This window comes from Ochlerotatus camptorhynchus, unplaced genomic scaffold (assembly GCF_037179485.1).
Source record: "Ochlerotatus camptorhynchus isolate MF236.1 unplaced genomic scaffold, CSIRO-AGI_Acam_v1.1 ptg000118l, whole genome shotgun sequence".
In the NCBI taxonomy this organism is placed as follows: domain Eukaryota; kingdom Metazoa; phylum Arthropoda; class Insecta; order Diptera; family Culicidae; genus Ochlerotatus; species Ochlerotatus camptorhynchus.
Window position 1 is genome coordinate 347,348 of NW_027040608.1, and position 24,112 is coordinate 371,459.

Sequence of the window (24,112 nt, forward strand, 5' to 3'; positions counted from 1 at the left end):
TCTGCGGAGGAGTGAGTGCTGGAGACGATGTCTGAGCGGGAGGCAAGTGGAAAAGTAAAATGAAATAAAAAAAAAATGCCCCCACCAACACAAGTGCACAACACTTGGCCGGATTTGAGCTCTGGTGAAGTGAGAGAAAACTTTGTGCGAAGGATAACGGAGGCCCATATATAATATATTTAGAAAAATTTGGAGATTTTTTCCCTGCTGCTTCGCATCTTCAATTTTCCTCCTTTGAGATGTACATAAGCCGTGTTCGTGGTTACCTTTGCCGGGTGTTCCTCGTAGGAAGAGAAAGAGCTTTTCCGAAAAAAAAGTACTCTCGCCGTTGGTCTGCTTCTTGCACTTGGGATGTGGTCGTTTGTCATTATTTTCTTAATTTTTTGCCTCTCTTCGGTTTTCGGCAAACATTTGGTTTCTGAGGATGCTGTAGGCTTTGATTACATTTTCCGGAAAGCGGTATCGATGGCAGATGGGTAGATGCTGAACTTGTTTAGTGTTTCGCTTGCAACTCAAAGACTGAAGCGAATTTGCGGGCATTGGGAAATTTTCAGGAACATTCCTAGACTGCAGCAAAGAGCGGTAAAAGATAATGATTGACTATTCGTATGCATCAAATGGAGGAGGTCGAAAATGATGGGACGTTAGTTTTTGATAAACTATTTCACGGCAAACTTTTACACGGGCGTTAGTTTCATGGCTTACACATTTTCGTAATAAATCCATCTATGCTAACACGATTGAAGCATATAATGTTGGGGATATATTTTAGTTTAGTTTCAAAAAACATGACATGTAATTTTGATTGGAAATTATTTTCAAGATTATGTGACATGGAATACTCAGTTTGTATATATTTAAAATACATTCAAATCAATCACGGATGACAATTGATATATCAATTTTCTTCTGGTGAGAGAATCAATACACATGGTCTAACCACCTAGCTCGCTGCGCTTCTCTTCGCCTTTTACCGACTGGATTCGAGGCAAGCACATTCTGAAAACTTGCCCCGCCCATTTTAAATTTCTAGCTTAAAAGCATTTCCTGCCAACATTGCGGAATTTTTGTATATTGACTCGACCTTCCCGATTTGTACAAAACTCTGTGATTTTTATTTGTTATGGGTAATGATTCCCATTTTTGCAAGAATTCGGCCATTTTGTATCTTGCAATATTTTTTTTAAAAATTAGACAAGGAGATTTTGAGATCGCTAGGTTTTGAACATTTTTGAATTTTTACTTAAAATTACTAAAATCATGTTTTTGTTTATTCCCAGAAACACATTATTTTTCTCTACAACTTTGTATCAGACGTCACTTCGATAAAAAGTACCGTTTCCGCGCCACAATTTATTTTTTTCAATTTAAAGACGGCATTTTTAAAATTTTACTAAATTTTACTAGAAAAATGGTCGAATTTCAGCAAAAAATGTGAATCATTTTCCATAATAAACAATTATGCAACGTTTCATGCAAATCGGAAAAGGTAGAGTTTTCCGATTAGTCATGTGGCGTTATTGGTTGTGGTTCATTCTTCTCCTCCATTACTCCGTTTTTTTAAGTCCCGTCCCGAGTCCAAATCACACCTTATATCTTCACGCTGCCCTGTAAACCATCCATCATAGTCTTGATCAGTCTGGTCAGTTTACCGCGAAAACCGATCTTGAAATCATAATTTGTCATAATATTTGAAACCTGGGATCTTGGTAATAATACTTTCAATTTAGAATAGGCATAAAAAAATTGATAAGCTACATAAATTTCATTATCCATCATTTCTATTGCTGGGTTCGCATTTTTTTAATCTTATACGAGACAACTTTATTCATTTTTTTTTTCAATTTCAATGTGTCGAAAGTTACGACATCTAGGAGTTTTAACCGTTATGTGCAGGGCGATGTTCTCGGGTACCAGCACCCATTTGAATAAACAGATTTTGTGCACAACTTCTGGTGTATAAAGTTTCCCTGAATCCATGCATGGGCTGAATGCTTCAACATGGTACTCCCAGAGGGATAACCTATCTCCAAAGGACCAAAACAGGGCTAATCCTGCCAAGTACAGGCCAATAATGTCTGTCGAAACTGTACAAAGTGCTTTCGTCGGTAAAAAACTGGAAGGTGCATCCAATGCGATGGTAATAATATTACGACCGACGAATAAAAGAGCTGCCGTAAAAACACACAAGGGTGCAAAGATGAGGTCATCATTGATGCAGTCAGATTATTCGCCTATAAGTTTTGCCTTGCGAAATCCAACTGCGCAATAATCACTGATCAGTTTTTCGGTTCAATAATTCATAGCTTTATATCTTGACGTTATGCATTGTTCATAATGTTATTTTTGTATCATTCATTGTGAAAATAACAAAACACCAATGTACATGCCATCAATTGACTTTTGGCCGGTTTTTATAAGTTTTGAGCTGTAATAAAATTTTGGCATTTTGAGTGAGTATTCTTCTTCTTTCTCGCATTTCAAGCTTATTACTTATCGCATAGTTGCTTATTGCGTGCTCTCAACTTAGTGTTCTAGATGTGCTTCCACAGTTATTAATATAGAACTTTACTGCCGCTCATGGCAAGTCTGTCCCATAGCACAAATCAGCAAGCCGAGAAAAAAGCGATTTAAGATTGCATCACAATATACCTTCTTAGGAAATGGGACTGCAGGTACACAAGGTGGACGATAGATTTATCAGGTTAATAGAGCAAGCAATGGGCATGTGGAGTACAACTCTCCACGTACTGACGGAGCAATGGTGTTACGGTCCAGAACTCTCATCATAAAGAGGAGGATTTTCCAATGCCATACCTTTAGCCCGATGTGGTTCTGCCTTACGAAGAATACCCTCAGGAATTCACTCAAGCAATGTAACTAAGGCTCAGGTATCATTTGAAAAGTGGAGGATGTAGTATGAATGTTACCCACCATGGACGACTTGAATCTGTTTGCGGAATCTCTGGAAAAGCTGCAACTTGTAACGGTGTTCATTAACGACATTCGGATGGAGTTTATGATCAATAAGTGTCGAACAGTCAATCTCCGTTTAGGCCAAGGAGTGGATAACTGCAGTTTCCACATAAAAGAGCAACAAGAGATCCGGAGTATGGTTGAAGGGGCAATCCACAAGTATCTTGAGTTGCTGCAACTGAAAGGGGTTCACCATACAACGATCAGGAAAGAGCTGCAGGCAAAGTTCTTTTATAGAGTCAACCTTGATTTGAGATCGTACTTTTCGGAGATCAAAAAGATATAGGCGAAAAAAAAGCTATTACGTAAGGCCTTCATATCCTAGAGTCAGTAGGATGAAGTAAACCAATGACTATTAAGGCCAAATGACCTCTGGAATTGATGAACATAAAAGATGATGCAAGATATGTTTGGAGATTACCCATACACTTTCTTTGTTTCAATTTTAGGTATTTGGAATTGACAAATAATGTCAAGATAAGGATATCAACCCTTGTGGCTTGTCCTGCAGTGAGATTTGAACTCATGACCATTAGCGAGCGACGCTAAATGCTTTGATGTTAACCCTTATAATATTATGGTGTTAACAACTGTGCTGGTTTGTTAGCGCTAGTGTACTAGAACTGTGCTAAAAAGCAGACAGCATAATGTAATCAGGGCAGCATCTACCAGCATGAGATTTCAGGAGCAACTGAGGCGTGCTAGGTGGTTAAGCTGGTGGAGCTAGTGAACTAGCATAAGTTTAAACAGCCCATTAATGCCTCTAGAGTTATGTGAAGTACATACCACTAAAAGTCATGTAAATTTCGGTTCCCTGAGACCAACACACAGCTGATGTTTTGGTTTGAGAACACTTAATTTTACATGAAATGTTTGTTTACGTTCTATGATTTACGTCTCGTGTAAAAGTAGTTATTTATAAGTGTGTAGATATCTAAACACGGAAACAGATCCAAAACACATCTGGAATCGGCCTATAAAGCCAAAAAATTGCTTTGAAGACCTCCTAACAAAGCCTGTAAGGCCTCTATACATAACTCGTAAGACCTCGAGACATAATCCGTTAGGCCTCACAAATTATTTCGTTATTATTATTAATTTTCCTGAAAATAAAAAGAGCATGCATATTAATGTAAAATTAAGTTATACGTCACGTGGTAATAATTGAATTGCTTAAGGTGTAATGTAATTTTACGTGCACATTTAAATACACATTGTTTTTGCTGAGGTCCTTTTCATATACACATATATACACATGTCATTCCAGCTTACACTTCCACCACTACACTAATGAATAATACACCAAAGCGATCTGTCAGCGGGAAACATGAAGCAGCGAGAACATTTCTAGATAAACATTTCAAAAGGTCCTATCTGCTTTGATCGATTCTCTTCATCGATTTTCTCTTTTGATAACCATTTGCCACATAGTTTGATAGAGAAGGTTTTTATCTAGCATACAAAACGTCAAACACAATAGGGAATGTTTTTGCATTTAGTTATTAAAGAAAGAGAAAGTCGATGAAGAGAATCGATCAATGCAGAAAGAACCTCTTGAAATGTTCATCTACATTTATGTTTTTTATTCTAATTAATACAAACTCATGCCACGTTTTAACGGGCTTTTTTGTGTGACATCCAAATGGGCAAAATACGTGTTGCCATGGACTTAGGTATCTTGATCAGTGCTGAGATTTGTCATTGTCATTGGCAGACTTTCGCGCGATATTGATAAAATTGTTTTCACATAGTCACTGATAGACTTGATCCTCAAAAAAATCTTTGTCAAAATCTCATTAATTTTTCGTCAATAACAAAGATTCACCTAGTAACAAAAAGTGTGTTTTCGTGCATTCTGAGTCACATTATTGTTATCCAAGCCGTTTAGGACGTAGATGCTTGTTAACTTTAACGGCTGCTTGTAATTGTTTTGGTCAAGTCATTTAATTTCCCTTCAAATTTAGTTAATAAAAAAATCTGCACATGTTTGTCACTGACAGCATTGTCACTGACAATTGACATGGTTTGCCTTGATGATGACTGTTAGCTCAAATGAGTGACCAAAGCAGAATTTTGAATATCGCCGTGTATTGTCGAAATTTTGCAGCACTGGTCTTGATGCATGCATGTTTTGCCATCTCTTTTTCACTATTGTCTACAAAATCTCACATGGAAACAGGACAGAACTGCTTTAGCAGTCATCATTTACGTGCGGTTTTTGAAGGAATTATGTCGCATTTTAGACTGCTGCAAAAACGAGGTACTGATACAGGTACAATTTTACCCCCAACACCCCTAGTTTTTTTTATGGTGCTGTGTGAAGAAATGAAAAGCACCTGGACTGGGACTGAAATGTCTTTGTGCTCCAACAAATAAGCCATTCGTGGTAGGTAAGTATAAGCCAATTCTCAGAATTTCAAAACCTTCAATAGTTCATTCATGCATCATATGTGTTGCTATGAATCATTTACTTAACAGTGGCTCGTCGCATATATTTTATAATCCATGAATATGGTTTATTGTCATTCACTGCAATAGCATTTGCAACATTGTTAAGGATATTCTGGCATTCTTTTTTTTCAGTCAAAATTCCAGAATGCTAATATTTCATAAAGAATATAAAGCATCTAACTTTTGTTACTACATTTTACTTGAGTTTTGAAACTTTCATAAAAATGGAATCTCGCTTTCGCCACCATGGCACGCATCACATTTTTTTTTCACGAATCCTTTCTATTAGAATTGCTCACCTGAAGCAGCATCCGCTTTATATTCCGGATGGTACCTTTTTGCTGTGGAAAGTCAACATAATATTGACAATCACTAAAAAAAAGCTAGGGGAACACACACAACAGAAGAGAGCAAAGCGTAATTACATCTTTTCGGGTGAACCCTGAAAAATAGGGTTACGAAGTATTTCAAAACACACGTGAACCGTTTGCTTTCCAGTTTAAAAAATGGGGGTTGACAAAGCGCAGATTTCACACCCTTGTTCATTTCACAGCTTTGGCACATTGTTGTGATTGTGCGATTCGGTTCAATTTCAAAATTAGGTAACCTATCGGATCTCTAGTGGCGGGTATCCGACGCAGAAGTCGACGGACAAGCTGTTTAACCCGGACCTGCACAACATTTGCCAAGTTGCCTTGGTCGTATCCAACTACGGCTGCGAGAGCATGCTGATTTTATCCTTTATTCAAATTGACTTTTACGACCATGCTGGGCTTGAAAGCAGCCGCTCAGAGACTCCGACGAGGGGGTGAGTGAAAACCGGAGAAAGCGCGATGCTATTAAAAAGAAGCGTTTTGACTTTCATTCTCGTCGTGGTGTATAGTCTCCCCAGAAGAGGGACCACAGCATGATGTGTGTGTGTGATGGCTTTTAGATTCGGCTGGGCGTCCTTTTCGTGCCGTCATGGGGAAAGCGCTAAACAATGTAGCAGAACTGTTTGTGATTTCGGGGAGGATGCGAATGCGGAAGCAACAGCGTCCAACCCAAGCTGAGCCAGAGCTTTGCTCTCTGGCAGCATCGCTCGTAAAAATCGAATAAAAATGACAGACTGCAATAAAATGATTTATACGCACCCAAACATTAGCAGCTAGTCAGCTGAGAGCAACAAATCTCGACCTGGTTTTGGTGTCTGATTGGAAAGCTTAAAATCATGTCACTGAAAAAATAATAAAGCAAGCAACATCGATAGCGAACCAGCAATTTTCGGATTACACTCATTTTTCCAAAAATAATTCCAAATTGCCAGTGTGAATGTAAAAGGATTAACACACATCAGCAGGGTAAATAGAACTGCCTCACCGGACTCGGGAGTAGCGAAATGTGGATTTTCGTTTTTATGATTGGGGTGACGAACTGCTTTACCCTCAATTCGACACATTGACAGAAATTTTGAAAAAAAAAAATCCTAACGGTACGTCAAAATGATGGTGTTATTCAACTGTTTTTGAAAGTATAATCCTTCTCAGATGTGGCTGAAAGTTCTGTTCTGACTATAAGTAAAGTTAATTACTCTCACTCTTACTGGTTTGAAGAAGTCAGGACTAGGAATCGGTGGTAGATTTTACATCCCGTAACGTACCACGAAAAGGTGATCTACCCACGTTATGGGGCCTGTCCTTATTTATACTTGGAAATGATCTAGTGACCTGATTTACTGAAAGACTACAGTTTGACAGCTTCAAACCCGTCCTAACTATCGAATGGCATACAGTAGGTTGGGATGAGGTTGCGTTCCAACCAGCGAATGATGGCTGTAACAATATTGCATTACTTTTCTGAACGGTTTCCAGGTAATAAAAATCAATCTATTCTATACACAGCAAAAAAATAATTTTGATATCACATCAAAGTGGATGCACTACAATCATGTCGAAAATTTCATGTAATTTTTATGACCACATAAATAAACAAATGCAGTAAAAGCAGCGTAATGTCAGTTCATGCATTGTATTAATGATAATTTTGTCCTTTTTAGCAAGTAATATTACACCATATTTTCGACATGATTGTAGTGCATCCACTTTGACGTGATATCAAAATTATTTTTTTGCTGTGTACAGCAAAAAAAAATATTTTGATATCACATCAAAGTGGATCAATCGTGTCAAAAATATGGTGTAATATTACTTGCCAAAAAGGACAAAATTATCATTTATATAGTGCATGAACTGACATTGCGCAGCTTTTACTGCATTTGTTTATTTTTGTGACCATCTAAATTATATGAGATTTTCGACATAATTGAAGTGCATCCTCTTGGATGTAATATTAAAATTTATTTTTTGCTGTTTATATGCACAGCCAATCAATGGATCGTTTAAATACATTAGCACCAAAAGTAAGCTTTTTTTTGTTTTTTTCCAGCCATCTTTCATGATCCATACTTTTTAATGCTATGTTAAGACCCTTATTTTTGATGGTGCAAACTGGATTCAAACTATTGAAAATAACTTGGGAAACAGTAGCTGCAGGCATAGAAAAGAGATTGGTTTGAATGCAACACCACGTCGTCAGGCGATACAGTTCTTTGGGCGATCAGATCACGATATCCAGCCGGCGGACTGGTGAACAATGTATTTTTGATGAATGGATATATGCATGGTGGGGCACTACCGCTCAGAGCTTGTCCCTTGGGAACAAGTGATTTGCAGCAGAAGGTGGTGATGGTCGGCTGCGATATATGGACATAGTGATTCCCAATCGACAACCGTAGAGGAGCTGAGGTTCGATGGGTTGTGAGGGCTTCAGGTAATTGAATGGAGTCCAAGCCAATGTTGAAACCATAAAATAAGGCCAACTGGTTGATAGTGGACTCGAATGGCGAGGATGAATTTTGAAACAGAGAGAAGCCTATTTTAAGCTTTGCGGACACGTCAACTTAACTGGAGGTTGTGATTTGGAAGAATAAAATACCCAACCACATCCACTCACATCTTGTTATTTGAATCGGTCAAATATAGTGAAATTAATGATGCAGAAATTTCAAATCATAAAAATAATTTTTGTTTTGCTGCTTGGATTGAAGACTTAGAATACTGCCATAAAAATGGTAAACGCCAGTCATTCCGACAGGAGAATCATATAAATGATCGTCAGTGTAAAAAAAACTGGAATAACTTGGAGGTAGCGACATTGCTTAAAACACGATCCAAGAGCAGCAAAGTGCCATGCATTTGGTAGCCCGGAACACTCTAATGCACCCTAAAATTTTCACCATCTAATGAGAATTTCTCCAGTGGCAGCAAATAAGATTGCAATTATTTATTACACCTCATTAGCTGCTTCCCATAACTGGTAGCTTGCTGCAGTTTTGGGAAAATCAAGAAAAACTCCTCCAAGAAGGAGTTTATCATTACCCCGGAAGTTTCTTCGAGGCGTCCTTCTGGATAGGAAATTTGAAGGATGAAGTCGGATGAAATATCCGAGTTATGTGAGAAGATGTGAAAAGTCAGATAAAATTCCAGAAGAATTCGGTAGATTCTACCAAAAGAAGTCTCAAGGAACATCCTGAAGATGTCGGAAATAAACTTCCAAGGAAGTCGAAAGGATCTTCCAGAAGACGTTGGAAGAATCTTCCGGGGGCAGTCAAAAGTATCAGAAATAAATGCTAGACGGGCTTCTTTAGGTAGTCTGAAGAAACTTTCAGGTTCTTCGAATGGCTACAAATAATTTATAAATAGTTGATTTAAGATCAGACCGTTACATAGTTCATAATTTTCTTCCATTTATCAGTCAATTAAAACACTTGTCCCAATAAATGATTTTTTATGCTCCTAGAGGTTAGTTACAAGAAAAATCTTGTATGAATATTTGCATAACAGCAGGCTGATTATCTCCATTTGTCGGAAGACACTTTCAGGTTAGCACTCTGGAGAAAATTACAAAGATTTGAATCGGAAAAATTTCTAGGAGAAATCCGATGAACACCAGTAGCACACCTCGGTCACATCAAGTTGCAGCATTTTGAATGTGACTGAATTCATTTTCACAAAAGTTACCACAAGTGCTCTGTGACAAGTAAAATTTGAACCATCTGCTGTTTACCATTTTACGGATATCCAAAAATGTCCTGGAATTGGAAACATGACTTTCAGGCGAATCGTCACATATGCTCAAATCCCCGATTGTTGACACCGTATGTGATTGAATCCTTAATTTATTATTTGATGTGAAGCAGCAAATAATGCTTGAAATCTTCGAATGGCTTCAATTAATTTATAAATAGTTGATTTAAGATCGGACCGTTGTCAAGATTACATAGTACATAATTTTCTTCAATTTATCAGTTAATTAAAACACTTGTCCCAATATATGATTTTAAATATTGTCAGATGCAAGAGTTCTTTTCCCATTTAACATCAATTGTAGAACGCCATACTGATAGCACAAATCTAAACATTCAGTTCGGATTAAATAGTATTAATCATTTTTTTCTCAAACCATCTTCACTCGCAGCTGCCGCCACCACTGTGCACCAGCTCGTGCTAGCAAAAAGTTTAAAAGAGTCCTAAAATTTCGAGGGGACCTAGCACACGCCATTCACCGCGGACTGGAATTACTATATTTTGAAAATTGAAGCCGAACCCAAATCGTCAAACAACGCACATGTCCTCCGCCGGTCTTCGATATACCGTTGCCGTCGTTGTTGTTGGCTAATCAAACAAATTCTCCCCCTTCGGTTAGATTTTAGGAATTTTCAAACTTATTCTGCGTGACTGAAGAAAGCCAGCACACACCAGACGTGCGGTGTGAAAGATAAATATTAATTTTACGATACATACATGCCAAAAAGGCTGAATGGCACCGAACCCCTCTCTGTTGCTACGGTCTGGAGTTCTTCGATTTTATTTTCTCTTTTTTTTTTTATTGAAAAAAGAGTTACATTTTTCAAAAATAAAACGCATGGAAAACCCTTTATTGATTGGTTTTTGGAAAGGTGTTGCGCCTGTGCCTGGGTGCGACAATACAAACATCTGTCGCTATTTTTTTTTCCAAAATTTTCAATCCGATTTACTTCGCAAAATCCGAAAATAATTGATGTACGTCGAATGCGTGTCACAGAAGGGTTAATTTCAGAGGCAGGGGTCGAACGTTGACGCTTGCTGTTTGAACACACGTGCCAAAGGAGCATGGCTTAGTCATCACGTCGTCGGTTTCAAATTCAAACACGCCAAACTTTGCGCAGTTGTCGCAGAAATTTGATTCGATGTAGACCCTCAAAATACGGCATTTTGTGTATGTTAATGATCCTATCTAGATAATAATATTTATCAAAAATAGAAAGGAGAAATTTCTAGCATAGCACCCTTAAAAACGCGGTCGGTGCCGCTAATACAGCCTATTTACATTTATCACTCATTAAAGGTGGGCTAATGACTCTGTCAAATTGTGCTTTATTATAAATTTCCGTGCCACCTTTCGGAGAGGTGGTATGGCGGTTCGGTATGGTGGTTCCAAACGGTTGGTTTGGGTTGCCAAGGAGCACAATGTTGAACTTTGGATAATTGCTCTTGCTTTCCGTAGGCAGCGTCGCGCGTGTAAGAAAGACCAACGGGTGGTTCACGGAAGTGTTTTCCAAGCTATGAATATTATGTGCTATAAGACCTAGAATGCTGCAAATAAAGCATAAACTAAAATAGCAGTAATGAGCGCAGAGTGGTATGCAGTATAGGATGAAAGCCACAATCAGAGCGTAACATGTTTAACACTTATCGAAGTGTGATTGCTCTTAAACCCGGAGTACTGCAGGAGATGAGAGATAGCAGGAGTTATTGCAATATGTAACTTTCCCAAGTAACACATAAAACATCTTTTTGAAAAAGAATTAGAACGGATTGTTGTATAAATGTATTATAAGAGATGCAGAAAACATCCTACGTTATATATGAGGTTTGAAGATGTTTTCTTCATACTTCTTTGATTCAAAATTTTCCAAAATAGTTTTCTTTTGCTTTTATCCTTAAATGTTATTTGAACGTGCATCTTACTGTTTTAATACCACTATAAAACTTGTCGTATACAAAATCAATCCAGATTGACGTAAACATTGACGGTGCCATTGAGCCGGACTGTCTCTTCATGCAATGATTGACAGTTTCTTATGAGGTATTCGGAGGTTTGTTATAAAGAAAGTTGAAAATACTTTTTTATGACATCTCTTAAATTAATACAACTGAAAATGTGCAGGTTGTCTTATAAGGTGTTGAAAATACGTTTAAATAACATTCTGGCAATTAGATGTACGCTTTGCTACTAACAAAACGTCTTCATGACGGATCGAAGGAGTGTTGAACGAGAAAATAATTTTCATGCCATTGGCAAGAAGATGATAGATACTTATAACAAACCTTTCATCAAGCGGTGTTGGTCTAGTTAGGTAGTAACAAGTCTACCACGCCAAAGACCAGTGATCGAATCCCATGCTCATGTTTTTTTTTGTTGTTTTTTTTTGTCGCTGGTTTTTATTATGTTTCCAAAACATGTTATAAGACCAGTATTTAATTGTATAAGCTCCGCGTCTTGCGCTTTTTAGGTTGTATAAATGTAGTAATGAAATTGGGTTGTTAGCGGAATGCTAAATAAAACAGCAAAAGGGTTTATCTTCCATTTAATTCCACTTAATTAATTTTTGTATCCATGACAGATACGTATTTCGACTACAATGTGCAGTCTTCATCAGTGTCATTCCCACTAAATATATGTATAATATATAAATGTATTAAATGATGTATATTAAAGTATTAGTGATTCTTTGCGTTAGTCATTACAAAGTATTTTCAACTTCTTTATGACAAGCCGTGTTGCTTGGGTTAAATCGTGAAATGACGTACCTGAAAAAAAAACTTTTTTGAGTTGTTCACAGTATTGTGAAGAGTTTAAATATGGCCTGGTCATAAGGCTGACATGCAATGCTATTTTTACAAATACACTACTGCACCTCAGCATGGAATTGCTATCATTTAGTTAAAGGAGATAATTAATTCATGTCAATATCAGACATCAGGTGAAAGATTATGCTAGATAAATTTTATATGCTGAGTTACCAATTATTTCATACATCCAATTGTTGTCCTGACTAGAAAATAACCATTAAAAATGTCCATCCACTAATTCGGTATATCATCTCAACCTTATGTGATACGGTTGTACCATTTATTACATTGTTCGTATATGGTACCGGTTGTTGTGTAATGGCACTCGCAAAAAAAAAAAACCGTTCCCATATTCGTGAACGAGAATCGTGTGTTGTATAAAATTTACACCGTGAACGTAGTGAATATAGGAACGGATTTTTTTAGAAATCATCCAACTCGTGGCAAACCCGGCAATCAGGATCCTCTATGCACAGAATTATCGAAAAATCTGTGCATCCAGCATGGCAAGAAATTGCGTTGAAGTGCACAGAGTTCTCTTAAATCGCAAATTATTTATAAAGGCAATTATAAATTAAATATATATAAATCGGATTTTTTTTTCCTTGGTTTGTTTTTCGTCGATCTTGTTTTCGACGCCAGGAAGACAGCTCCCACACCTGGACACTACCTATCGACCCATCAACTCATGAACCGGGGACCAACGGTTTTACTTCCCTCAGAACATCCCGGCGGCGCCGACTGGGATTGAACCCAGCCCTGCTGGGGTGAGAGGTAATCACACTTACCACTACACCACCGGCTTAAATCGGAAATGTTTTCCATAAAAATAATTTTTTAAACAATTTAGAGTAATGCCTTATGTTTTGTGGAGTAAGTTTAGAAGTCCTAAGAAATGGTCTTGTTGGTCAATTTCGGAGGTTTACATAGGTCATGGGTGGATTCTATAAATCCTGTAGGTTAACTATATAGGCCATAGGTGCTAAGTCTAGAGCCCTTACAAATCGTTTGCCTTAAGAGTAGATTTTTTTGGATCAACTTCAGATTCAGATCTTCATATAACTCAAGACTCTTCATGGATCAACATCATTGAATTTTTTAGTCAATTCCGGAGGACCTACAGGGTGTCGAGTGTCCCTTTCAGTTTATACCAAGAGATATTATGATCTCTTGTGCTAACTCCAATGGTCTTATGGTGGTAAAAGTTAGTCTTCCTAATCAACTCTAATGGTCTTGAAACATACTCTTTTCTCCACCGTTAAATAGCTAGCTCAAAATACTCAGGAAATACCAAGGGACGCACTGACACATGACACGTACCCGATCGTAGATAGTCTCACAATGCACAGACGAGTTTTGGGTCGAAAAGCTGAACAACATTATTTTTATGCATCATTGAGTTTGGTAGGTTTTGTTATATTTATATTTATCATACCGAATTGAACTCAATGATGCATTATCATAATTTTGGCGTGTTTTCTGACCCAAATACGCCATATGATAGTTAAATAATGGATTCTATCCACATAGAAGCGATATCTCCATCTTTTTTTTTATGAAAATGAGAAAAGTGAAAGAGACCTCTTTCAATTTGAACCATATTTGGTAAATATACTTACTCCAGACCAACTTCAAAAAATTATTTTTTTTTTGCCTATCAGACCATTCTACAGTAGTTTGTGCATATCGGATATTTTTTTATGGAGTTTCGACGAAAATTTAATTTTTCATAGAGGTTTTAGTTTAACGTTAGCATCAGTTTTCGGTAATTTTTTGATTACGCTTAATTTCAATGTTTTGCTCCAGTGATGTTAGAAAGAGTGCTTAAATCGATTCGATTAGTTCAGAGGTAATGTTCCTGAACTTTTTTCACATGTAAAGGTATAATTTGATGGTCCAGATGGTTTTAAGTATTATCATTTGTACAAAACTGAAAAAAAAGGCATTTTTTACACTAAGGTTAAGGAAAACATAGGGTGGAAAAATATGGCAGTGACCTAAGCACAGCCAATATACACCTTGAAATATAAGCTTTCAAATTGTACAAGGAGAGTGTTTCGTCCAGCGGTAAATCAGGACCCTACGTTGTGATTCCTTGGTGGTTCGATGGATCTATTCCAAACAGGGTGACGGCGATGGATACTTGATAATCGGGATGAAATAGGACGAAATGAAAGTCCAGATTAACTGCACTCCGAGAGGCAGCGTGCCTACTCGGAGATTTAAATTCAACGGTGTGTATTGTCAGTTTGTCGTCACTTTTTCGGTTTTCCTGTATACAATTGCCTAATATCATGACTATCGAAAGCATTCAAACATATGCAAGCAAAAGTGCGTTCCATAATAAAACAGTAATTTATTGGTCGAGTTTTGTGAAATCGCTGGTAGGAAGTCACGCTAAAACTGCTTGACGGAATGGTTCATTATACGGGGGGCTATTCTAATGTTATTTCATTGATAAAAATAACCACAGCGCCTTAGCCTCAAAACGTGTATTTAGGTCGAGAACATACCCTGTAAACCTTTTTCCGTTGCTTTAAACACGCCAACATTGAGTCATTGATTTTTCCAAGACCATCCTCGGCATAACAGATCCGTACAGAATAGATGGTCCCTTAATTTTATACCTTACTAAATGTCGAACTTCTGTTCTCAAATAATATTAACAAATTACTTAATCAGTATTATTTCGTTACATTCTGACTAAGTTCCGCAATGAGACTGCAAAGGCAAAAGTAAACTAGACAAAAACCAACTCTAGACGTAAGATGAGCGAAAAATCAAAAAAATCTTGTTACTGAAAGTGTGTAGGTTTAGGTTTCGATTAATGTTTAGCTTCTTGATTTCCCGTAAAACTGGAAGGTTCTGTTTTGACTTTTTTTTCTATTTGAAAAAAAAATTCACTTCAATCAAAACTAATTCTAGGGATTTGTGTTAAAACGTATGTGTCAGTCAGGAAGGGTAGCGTAATATGTGGTGATTATTTGTCATTTTTTGAGATTGTTTCCCTTTTGTCTAGTCATAGTTAGTTCTTATTATCTTTAAGTAACGGTGAAGATGGAAAACTATATCGGAGGCACAAAATCAAAATTAGTATTTAGAGAAAGAAACAAAAAAAAAATTAAAATATTTTAGATGTATTGGATTTTAAATACATTTGTAAGGCAAATGGGAAATAAAAACAAAATAGAAAAGAAAATACATAAAATATTCCAAGAAAAACAAAAAAAAAAAAGTCAAAGTAAACCGCATGCAAAGAAAACATCTCGACATTGCTATATATATATATACCTATAAACATGGTTTTGTGTTTTATTATTTTCCGTTGTAAATGCTCTCAACTTTCACCGGGTATCAACTGGCTTGCCATGAAGGAACGAGGCGGACTTTCCCGGGGTGATTTTGTAATCGAACGAATAATGAGGAGCACGTCGACATCCGCATCAAGGCAAAGGTGAGAAAGGCCATGGCTCGCGCCCAAACACTGGCTGCTGCTAGCTGCTGGCCTAGAATGCAAAGCAGGACATCGTTTCATTAATTTTATTCGGCACTTTGCCTATTTTTATTCGAAAGTTGAATCGACTTTAACGTATTCATACAGTTGAATTATTGTAATAGGATTTTATTAAATTATTTATACTCTTAATAGATGAGTTCCGTGTTTTGAAGGAACATTTCTTTCTTCTGTGTATATAAACTTTTTATTCAAATACTCGACCCGATGTAGCGTGGAAGTTGGGTAACGGAAATATATACAGAGAGGTGATTTGAGGTTGATTTCGGGTATGTTTGACCAAACTAAAGGAATGAATTATTTTAAAAAGTAATCTTCGGAAAATCGATACCGGAAAATGCACTGCATGGATATTAAGGCCTTATATTCTGGAATTATAAGTTGTGTTCAATATCATCAGTGATTTTGTTTGAAGAAACACAATTTGCTGATTAAATGAAGTTCCTTTTCTTCAATAAGGACCTGATCCTGGGCGGATATTATGGTTGTATTTAAAAAAGAGCTTCGATACATTATCTTTGGCTTCGCTCATTCCATCTTCACTAATTTTCATGTCGTTGGTTGGCGGCAGGTATCAACGAAACATTCAATTTGTTCAGTGATTGTAAACGACGATGCAGATGGAAATGTGTAAAAGTAGAACCACTTATCAGCAACGATTAGCGTGAGTAGATAAGCAAAATTTGAAAGGTGTTTTTCGATACAACTCCGACGATGACGATTATGAATTGGTACAACGACCTCTCCTCCCTTCTCGCCCATATCGGACCAGGCAGGATGTTCCTCCACTTGATTGAGTGTTTTCGGCAGGCCGCATCGCCTGGAGTGAAAGTTGAGAATGTTCCACCGGTCGAACGTACACCGATTTACCGTTTGCTTTATCAAAATGCGCGGGCGAGCTTTTGCCGAGTACAACAAATTTTGTTTTATGATTATTATTTTTATTTTTCTTTTCCTCGGTGTTTTATTTATGACGACAGGCACAGAGTCTAAATTTATCAGAAAACTGTTCCATGCAGAAGCAACCAACGGAGCAACGGAACCGCTAGGAAAGTGAAAGGAAAACAAGATTTTTTTTATTTTTTTATGTTGCGTAACATGTAATAGCAATATGTGCAATGTCAGAAACAGATAAAAATGGTTGCCAATAAAAAAGCTAAACATTGTAGATAAAAAAGTACGAGGTGGTTTGAGGTGGTACAGAGCAAACCCAGAGTAAAAAAGAGACAAATACAGTAAAACCAGCAAACAGCAAACTAGAAATGGAAACGATCAAACCTGAAGAATGGAAATTGGAAACGACGTCTCGAGCAGACGGAAACACAAGAAGGAATCGCGAGGGCGGAAAAGGGGTGAGAGGCAACCCGGACCGAAAAAGGAAATTTATTAAATTCCTTAGCGGAGATTTTTTCATATAAAAATCGAAACCCACCGTCCTTTGAGCTCGCAGACGTTTTGTCTCCCCAGTAAGGAGGTAAAGTTTAATAAATATAAAATTTATTCATCAAAATATCCAACAAAATACCTCCGATACTCCGAATCAGTTGACGTGCAGGGACATGGAATAGGAAAAAAAAAGTAAAAGACACGAAGAATAAGAAACTTGCTGCCAATCTACCTCGACGAGAAATGTTTTCAATAAACCTCGCAGCGAACCACAATTTATCAAATTTTATAAATAACATAGAGACACACATACACACACACTCAACACAAAAACACACACACATACACATGACTATAGGTGGAATGTCAATAAAGAAAAAAAAACGCCTCAAATGAAACCGACAAAGCCGATAAAGGAAACGTAACTACCTCTGCAAATGTCATTCGAACAAACAGTTACCAAACGTATGTTACATCTTTGTGTGATTATTTAGTTTAGTATCAAAAGAAGGAACAAAAAAAAAAACACTATCGGAAAGTTGACAGAAAACGGTGCTAACTACAAAACTCAACTTTTCCGAAGTTTCGAAGTAATGCTTGAGTTTGAATCCATTTCCTATGCAAAACACTAATGCCCTGAATTGCACTTTTTCACACCGAAGAATATTTGAGTTATGATTCAATCAAATCGAGCGTTCAGTTTTATTCATGCAACAAAACATCAAAATCGAATGAAGGCGACTAAAGATAAAAAAAAAAAATCAAAAGGAGAAAAGGACAACATAACTTTACAGAAACAAATATTATATTTGAAATTATATTACTATGTATGTACTGTAATTTGTAACTAAATTATCTATAGAAAATATACTTACAAAATGTTTGGAAGAAAACGGGAATTTGTTTTATTTATATCACATGATCCATATCCATGTTTGCTAAAGACTTTAGATTTTATTTTAAAGGACGTATTATCTTTCCGCTAGGGGTCTATTCACAAATTAAGAGATAAAAAAATAGGCGACTTTTATCCTCTCCCCTACTTCTTCATTTACAAAGTATAAAACCCTAAAATAAAAAAAAAAAACTTCGGATCAATTGGCATAGTTCAAACGCTCCATCAATCATGTTTAATTTCCAAAATCAATCATAGGGTCTTTAAAATTTAAGTGTGATCGTTTCTCAATAACAACGTTAAGCGATGTTTGCAATAAAATCCAATAGTTTTCAAATCAACAATTTACTGATACAATTTTAATAAACAGTTAAGTTCCTTTGTTATGAGGTATTTAACTTTTGAAAAATTGTAAATATAACTGTTTAGTTCATGTTCATCTTAAAAGTTACTGAATTTCCAAGTATTCAACCTTAAGCTTAAACCAATTAAAGATAATTGGTACCGTATTCCATAGAAAAAAAAGCTAGAGTGCATGGTTGAATTTCGTAACAATTTGTAATTTTGTGCCTTTTTTCGTAAAATATTAGACTCGTATTTTTTAAATTTCGCTCCTGGCTCCTTTCATGTTAGAATAATCCAAAAATGCACCAAAAAAATCTATTTTGTTTTAAATTATAATCAAAAGGTCAATCGAAAGACTTATTTTTGGACTTAAGTTGTGGTTTTACTTTGAAAAACATTCATTACTATCGATTTCCATGATTTTCATGGTCTCGAGTTCAAAGGCTCTATTGTGTGCTATTTTTTTTCTTGAAACTAATTTTGGGAAACTGTAGCTATGAACCGTACAACGCTGAATTTTAAATATGTTATGCAAAAAGTCAAAATTTCCAAGAAAAAAATATAACATGCAATAGTGCCTTAGGTTCCAAGACCATGAAAATCATGGTTTTCAATGTTAAACCATGATTAAAATCCATATACATTTTTTCCTAAAAACTAAATTTATTTTTAGATCTGGACTGGTTTAAAAGTTGTGATTCAAAAAGAAATAAAAATTATGAAAAATGTTGAATTTCTCGACAACTCTTATAGTAAATGAAAAATATATGGGTCTAATTTTTTTTCGAAAAGGAACAAAATTATGAACTGTTTTAAAATTCTAAGATCCACTGTAACTTTCATCCATGGAATTGCTGAATAAATTTATACATTAAATTGACAATTGACAATCAAATGGTATTGAAATCAAATCCATTGAGGTCGCTATCGTTTTGCATGGTTACGTTACATATTGAGTATTTTGTTTTTTAAGGGCATTTTTGACATTTTGGCTTCTAAGTAAATGGAAAACAGCTTATGGCTCTTCCCGGGAACTCCTGGGAAACGGGAAATATGTTTGTTCGAAGTCCAGAAAGATAATAAGTTGAATGGATTTTATTCATCAGAATGTTTATTTCTTAACTTCTGTGTAGAGATTTATAATATAAAAAATAGTTTAACCATGTTTACAACCATCTGAAAATTTCCCGAGCTGCCAACGATTTTTCAGGATTTTTGTTTCGACTTTTTCTGGGGTTTTTTTTCGGCTAAGAACCCTAGGGAGTTTTTTTTTGGTCCAGAGAATATTACCGAATTCTCCCATAAGTCTCTTTCAATTTTCCTAGAAATAATCAACTGATTTCTTTGGAAGCTTCATTCACAAGTCTTTTTGGCTTCCGCGGTAGCTTCTTTTGACTACCGCTGTGAGGTTCAGTCAACTTCTTCAGCAGAAGTGTTCTTGGCATCTCCGGAAGTTCCTCCCGAATTTTTTGATAAGTCGTTTTGGCTTCGCATGAAGATGTCTTACGATTTCCTCGGGTGTTTTTTTTTCTGGACAACCTTAGAAATTTATACTGGCTTCCCTTAGAAAATTCCTCTGACTTCACTTGCTGAAATAAACTCCCGGGCATTGAGAAACGTGATTTTTGGTAAATTAATCGGGATGTCATTGGTAGCCAAGCTGTACTTATTAAAGTAAGGTTCCCTGAATCCAAATCAGATGCTAAAATACTTGTGCGAAGTGTATTTCCAGCCAAAATTATATAAAAGATTTCTTGAAATGCATAGGTGCATTGCGCATGCGCCTAAAGGCTGGCAATTTCTTTAAAATCATTTGAAATTTCACAGAAAACCAGTGATTTCTCAGTATTGAAGACATTTGACTGTATTTTATAAAATAATTCAGATTCATTGATTCATTCAGATTCATAAGATTAATACAAAATATCACTTTCATTCTTTAATGAAAACAATAAACGCAGCCCTATGACCGTTTCATTGAAAGCTGATATTGAATGCTATTGAACACCAGTTAAATAGAATTGAAATTTATGCAGTAAATCTACTTTTTTGTTAAGAGAAATAAGAGTTTTATACGGTAATTTCGCTACTCTCCGTATATTCATTTTAAAATCTAAACTTAAAAGTCTTAAAATGGAGTTTAAAGCGAGTGTGATTGATAGATAAAGTAAGCTATGTCAATTGGAACCAATTTGCTTCGAGTTCGGGAGCTCATGAACTCCATTACCATTGCAGAAATTCGACAATGTCGGTACTCGGGAACTCGAAGCAAATCTGATCCAATTGACAAAGCTGTTTTACTTTTTCCTCTGGTTGAGACATAAATCCACTGCGACTAGTTATTTGATCTTTTGTGGTGTGGTGTCGTATAACTCCATCACTATTGAGAAATGATTAAGTATTCGGTTTTGATACAGTTGTCATTCTTGCCTTTATCACAAGGATCCGACTCTTATTTAAAGGGTCTGCTCTTTACACCCTTCGGACATCGTGCATAAGTGATAAAGATTTGAATATTTCAGTATCAACATTTCAAAGGGGCGTAATTGCATTTGTAAACAATGGCTTTAGCCTTCGATTTCTCGTGAATAAAAGCTCAATCATGAAGATTAATGACACCAGCAAATAGAGGAATGTTACCTTTACCAGCTAGCATTGTTAATTTGGAGAGGTGAACTTTTATTTGCGAGAAATCGACGGCTAAAGCCATTGTTTACAAAATCAATTACGCCCCTTTGAAATGTTGGCACTGATTTGGAAAAAAATGTAGCTAATAGAAGCATAGCTAATCATAGAAGCACAGACAAACAGACGTAACTCTTTGAAAAACTTGTTCTTGAAAACATAGTATCTCAAAATATATAACCTCAGTAACGACATCTCTCTGGCTTCTCGCGGAAAACAAGCTTGCTCGCTAACTCGTAAACAATATTGCATAAAAGTTCTATAGAATATAAAGAAACGACAAAGTGATCCGATGCCAGCGCTGCGGCGAGTAGTTCACGGAACTGATAATATTCAAATCAACCGTTAAATGCATGAACGAAGATACACAATGAAGAGTTACGTCTGTTTGTCTGTGATAGAAGCTTCATACATCATTTTATGGAATTTGGGGTTAGAAGCAGCCACGCTTAACACTACACCACCGGCGCCGACCATCATGTTGTCAAAGAGGGGAAGTCGGTGTTGATGGCGCTTAAGCCGTATATGAACACACTAGGTTTTGCTGTATCTGAGTACAATTTACGGCAGTGTACTTTTAAAATGCCACACTAGATGTCTATAAGTGTGGCACACCATCGTGACATCTGGTGGTAGAACTAATATCAATGAACTGTATCAAATGTAAATGACGCACTCATCGTGTTGCATGCCATCTTGTGGATAAATTAACATGAAACGATCTTTATTCAGAGAGTGAATTCGTATGGAAATTTTTTTAATAGCATAGTAGGGGAAACAGCTCTATTGTTGCGGTACGTTAGCAGCGTTAGAAGCCTATTGTTGTATCCATACACAACAATAGGCAGAAGCCAGAAGCGCTAACGTACCGCAACAATAGGGCTGTTTCCCTAGTAGTGAGTTCCACGCCAGATAGCGAAAAGATAAACAAATTTCACACAATCGCATAATTCAAGACCAACAAATGAAATGGCCTTAACTCCATTTTGTAAACAAACCTAGTAAGACCATTTTCTCGCGAACCGAAACCTTCATTCGCAAACCTACACAGATAACAATTCACAATTCAAAACACTTATTCACGAATTTAAATTTCATTTCACGCAACCGAGTAACTTGTAAGCAATGTTGTTTACAAATATGGGCTTTTGTATACAATATTTGCTACATTGCATGAAATGTGTCAGAACTTTACATGATATATAATGTAAACTTATATGAAATGTGACGCTCCATTTATGTGCATCATATTGCACAGAAATTTACACTACTTTTTCGAGCTGTGTAAACCACAATCGGGTAGAGGAGAATTTTACCAACCTGTCATTATGTTGGATTGCCTTTACGGACTTCGGTTCGCGAGAAAATGGCCTTACAAGGTTTGTGTACAAAATGGAGTTAAGGCCATTTCAATTGTTGGTCTTGAATAGGGCAAAGACATGAGTTTGTTCTGGAGCTCAAACCTCAAAATGACTAATCATAGCAGCACGGTTGATCCAATCGAAAGGACGTCTGTGACAAAGTTATAAGTACGAAACAGGATTGCGTTTTCATAAAAAAAAAAATACACACAAGTTTAAAGTATCCATTGAGATTTAGAATAGTTAGCATAAGTTTAAAACTTTAAAAAATGCTCTTTTTTTTTGTTTTTGAAAGCTTTTAACAGTTTTTTCTCAATTTTTTCAGACTGTATTTTTGACAACTTTGTCTCACCCGTCATTTCATGCTTTCGGCTGTTTTCGTGCTATTATTAGAATAGAAATACGTGGAAATACATCGAATAGGGTAAATATACCTAAAGTGGCGGTATGTTAGTGTTATGTGTTCCTATAGTGGCTTATAAAGTCTCCATAAGCCACTATAGGAACACATTGCACTAACGTACCTCCACTATTGGTGCGTTTACCCTATACGCTTTTAAAAATGTCTATCTTTATATAAATGAGTAAAAGTGATTCACTCTTTGAGGAAGTTTCGTTTTCAGTGATAAGATAGCGTTAGCGCGAATACTCATCAGCCATCTATAGGTAGAAATGCAATGTGTTACTGTCGGGACATCTATGGGCGGATTTGTGTTTCTGCTGTTACACGGCCGATGAGACTAACTCAGAGAGAGACAGCCCTTTAACTATTTTTTTTTTATGAAAATAAAAGTAGATCACTTAGCGCTGAGCAACCTACACAGCAAAACAAACTAACTCAGAGGGTGAGTCACTTTTACTCATGCGTATGGAGATATTTATAAAAGCGTAGGGTCACTCATACGCTTTTATAAATTCTCCATACGAATGAGTAAAAGTGACTCACTCTGAGTGAGCTTCGTTTTAAGTGTACATTTTTTTTTATCATTTCTTAGAGGAAACACAGCCCATTGTTGCGGTACGTTAGCAGCGTTAGAAGCCTATTGTTCTGTATGGAGACCTCCATACACAACAATAGGCTTCTAACGCTGCTAACGTACCGCAACAATAGGGCAGTTTCCCCTAACTGAGTAAAAAAGACTTTCTCTCTCTCTCTCTGAGTTTGCCTCATCGGAAAATATACTAGGAGAAACGCTCCTATAGTTGCGGTTCGTTAGAAGCGTTAGGTTCTTATAGTTGTGCATGGAGACCGACGGGGACGACACATCTAAATCTCAATTCTAGCTGCTCAACAAATCTTACACTAGCTAATCAATCTTCGAAAATTCTTTTTTAATTTCTCGCATCTACTTGCATCGTGCATCACCTTTTTGCAAGAAATCTTCAGAATCGTCATAAATCTTCTTACTATCTACTCAGCGGGCGCGCAACTAACCACAGCAAAAAACAATTTTTCCTTCATCGTAGATAGAGTCGCCCCCTCGATGGAGACTCAATACACAACTATAGGAACCTAACGCTTCTAACGTACCGCAACTATAGGAGCGTTTACCCTACACACTTAATT

At 36.6% G+C, this 24,112-nt stretch overlaps 1 protein-coding gene across 1 annotated transcript in view; it reads left to right on the forward strand.

Annotated features, from left to right (window-relative positions):
* Positions 1-1,873, forward strand: part of pasi1 (pasiflora 1) — a 256,430-nt gene extending 254,557 nt beyond the window's left edge. The window contains exon 6 of the mRNA XM_065220195.1: positions 1,862-1,873. The gene's annotated coding sequence lies outside the window, so the exon portion shown is untranslated. The remainder of the gene's footprint in view (positions 1-1,861) is intronic.
* The last annotated feature ends 22,239 nt before the right edge of the window (positions 1,874-24,112 follow it).